This window comes from Vollenhovia emeryi, unplaced genomic scaffold, assembly GCF_000949405.1.
Source record: "Vollenhovia emeryi isolate VEMERY1.0 unplaced genomic scaffold, V.emery_V1.0 DF939179.1, whole genome shotgun sequence".
Classification (NCBI taxonomy): Eukaryota; Metazoa; Arthropoda; class Insecta; order Hymenoptera; family Formicidae; genus Vollenhovia; species Vollenhovia emeryi.
The window spans coordinates 689,267-692,647 of record NW_011967187.1 but is presented as its reverse complement, the minus strand read 5'-3'; the positions used below and the strand labels follow the sequence as shown (position 1 = coordinate 692,647).

Sequence of the window (3,381 nt, the reverse complement as noted above, 5' to 3'; positions counted from 1 at the left end):
TAGGGCCTCGCGTCTCCAGAGTCCACGTAGGCCTCCTACAAGTTTGACGAGCAGTAGAATTCAACGGACAGGTGATTATCTAATCGCGCTATGCTCGATTTCAGTGTGACCTCCCCTGGAAATATCTGACAATGAGTCACAGCCGTCCGAGTTTAAGCCGATTCCGGACTCGGCTCATCGCAATGCTCGCTAAGCGCGCCGTTCATTGCCGATTACGCGTATCGTAATAATTAAAAATTTAACGTGCGATTACACGAGAGCACGGAATACCAAGTCGGCCGCAGCACGTAGTGCCGCGGAAATCTTCGGAGCGGATTGCTCCGGTCGGGGATCGTTCGATTATTTCCTAGATTTCGATTGCGTTTTCCAGGAAAAACGGCATAATTCCGAATCTAGTCCGAAGACCCGCGCGATATACGTTAGGTCGCTGCGTAATAAATATTGCACGATCTATGCTCGGCCGATGAAAAGTTTATGGAGTGAAGCTGACATCGAGGCACGTTACCGGTTATCGAGCAACATCGAGTAACGCAACAACGAATTCGGGAGCGACGCGCACACTTCCTCCTCCGCCGTGCCGAGCTTCGGCTGGCAGCGGTCGGCGGTAAAAGGGAGGAAGAAGAAGAAGAAGAAGAAAAAATAGGAAGGGAATCTCGAGGAGAATTGAGAAAGTTCATCGGACGCGCGCGCGCTCGCTCGCTCGCTCGCTCGTGCGCTCTCGCGGGGGCAAGCGCGTTTTTCGTCCCGCTCCTTCGCAATTTCGCGGGACAATAAACGCGCGAGTGCCCGCGCGACGCGAGGAAAGGCGCTGGGAATCGGAATCCGCGGGGACGGCCCGAGCGAGCGAGCGAGCGAGAGAGGCGGATTAATGCCTTTCACCGCGATACCGATCGTTAATACCTCGCCGTTACGCGAGTCCCCGCGGAGCGTCCGCGGGGTTGTCCCGCGATCCCGCGCGTAACGGGCCGCGCGCGCCCGAGACGCAGGCTCCAGCGCGAGATGCTCTGCCTCCGCGATATCTGTCCGCGCGACACGGGCCTACCGCGGGGCGGGGGGGACAGAGAGAGCGAGCGTCCGCAGATTAACGCCGCGGGTTATCGCGACGCTCGCTCCCGATACGCGCCGCGAATTAGCGCCGCGGGGCCGCGGGCGACTTCTCCCGACGTCCCGTCGGGAATCCCGTCCCTCCCGGGCACCGAGGTCGCAAATATCGCGACGTTACGGACAGACCACGACTCTGGACTCACCTGGCGCTCGCTCCGGATTCGCTCCGCTCCGCGGACAGCCGCTCCGGTGATCGCGCCGCGGCCACGGGCACCTCCGTACACTTGCTCTCACACACACACGGTATCCCGGCGCGCACGACGAGGACGACGTCGACGACGGCCGAGCGTGTCGACGGTCGGGGGAAAAACGGACGGCGGCCGCGCGCCGCGTAGACGCGTCTCGCTTGGCTCCGTTCAGAAGGGCCGCGGCGAGCGATGCCGACGCGATTCCGCCGTGCAGTTCGTCACGGTCGATAGAGGTGCACGGACGAAAGCAAGCGCCATTTTATCCCGTGCACTCGCGGCAACGCGAAAGGTGGACGGACGGCGCGCGCGGTGCACCGCGCGGCGCGGAGCGGCGCGGCGCGACGCGACGGGGAGGGGGAGCGCGTACGCGCTCCTCACCTCTCTCTCGCTCGCGCTCGCCCACCTCCCCCTCTCGCCCTCTCCCTCGCGCGCCACCTCGTACCGACGCGAGGGTCCGCGAATCGCCGCGCCGCGCTCTAACGTACGATCGCCCGTACGGAATTCACCCGAGGATACGGGGGTCTCTCCGCGCGTCCCCGCCGGACGACGACGACACGACGACGACGCTCGTAGAGACGCGCACTTGGGATTATCACCACTTTCACACTGCCTGGGCGACTCTTCTCCACTGCCGGAGTCGACCGGCCGCGACACGCACGGGACACCCTCCGAGCGCCCCTCGTACTCCGTTTCTTATGACCCCGACGAAATTCCGACGTGCGAGCAACAGAGAGAGAGAGAGAAACACGGAGGGAGAGAGAGAGGACGTTTTGTTTATTCGAGTTTGAGCACCGCCGCGGTGTTTTTTTGCTCCTCCTCGCGGCGACGACGCGGTCCGTTCGGCCTCTACTCCCCTGCGTCTCCGCTTTCTTTCGCCCTCACGGTGTTGCCTCGTTTCTCCCTTTCTTCGGGTTCTCGTGTTTTTGTTTGGTCAGTTTCTTACTCCGCGAGACGCGCGAACGGTAAAGGACGACGCCGACGCGGGCCGCGACCGTCGTGCGCTGCGTGAGGACACGAACTGAGCGGCGAGTCGGCAGCGCCGAGCGACGGAGGTTGCCCGGCTGGTTCCGCCGCGTACCGCTATTCGGCCGTCTTACACTAGCGCCACCGCACCGAGCTGCACCCTCGCCGCGCCGGCCATTTTCTTCTCCTCTCTCTCGCCTTCTCTCGCGCTTTCCCCTCCCTGCCCCCCCTCCGCCCCGCCCCGCCCCGCGCGCGGGGCGCTCGGCGATGCGCGACGTCGGGCGCGCGACGCCGTCTCGACGCGGTGCGCGTCGCGGCGCCGATCCCTCGCGCGCGCGGCCGAGCGCCCGAGGGCCGTCGTCGACGGCGGCGGGTCGCCGCGCCGTTACCGCGCGCGGCAAGGCAAGCTAGCGGCGACGGACCCTATTTCGCGGGAGATCGCGGCGAGAGCGCGCGCCGGCGGGGTCATTGATTTTTTGAGCCCGTCAAGTGTAATCCGCGCACATGCGCGCTAATGCCCGGCGGCGCGACATCGGCGCGTCCGCTCGCTCCTCTCGCAGGACTCGCGTCCGGAGTGCCCCCGGGTCGCGCGAGCACGTTGTCCCTCCGCGCTCTCGCCGTCGGCGTCCGCGAGCGGCTTCCGCTGCCGCGACACCCTCCCCCCCCCCCCCCGAGGCCTCTTTCGCGACCTTCGAAGACCGTCCTGAATATTTCGACAGTGCTTAAGCCCGTGTCAGACTACGGTTGTGAGATTGAGATTAGATTGAAATTTGACCAATAAGAGTAAAAGTCACTAAACTTGAGATTAGCAAACGTCACTGTGATTGGTCAAATTTCAGTCTAATCCCAATCTCAATCCGTAGTCTGATACGGGCTTTACGTTCGCTGCGGCTCGATCGTTAATCCTTTTTCTCTACACTGTACAAAAGTTACATGTAAAATTGCAATCATTACAGCGGGGCCGTCTAATAAAGGTGTGTTTTTACCAGGGTTGGGAAGTAACTCGTTATTTGTAACGAAGTTACGGTTATTCTTTTTTAGTGACTCTAACTTAACTTCGTTACTTTCGCTCCATCTGTTACTGTAACTTAACTCGGTTACATTTTTTCGATAACTACACTGATAG

At 61.8% G+C, this 3,381-nt stretch overlaps 1 protein-coding gene across 4 annotated transcripts in view; it reads right to left on the bottom strand.

Annotated features, from left to right (window-relative positions):
- The window catches only part of LOC105563222 (ephrin type-A receptor 4), a 115,570-nt gene extending 113,979 nt beyond the window's left edge, over positions 1-1,591 (bottom strand). For all 4 annotated transcript variants that reach the window (XM_012014619.1, XM_012014621.1, XM_012014622.1 and 1 more), the window contains exon 1: positions 1,248-1,591. The gene's annotated coding sequence lies outside the window, so the exon portion shown is untranslated. The remainder of the gene's footprint in view (positions 1-1,247) is intronic.
- Between the last annotated feature and the right edge of the window lie 1,790 nt (positions 1,592-3,381).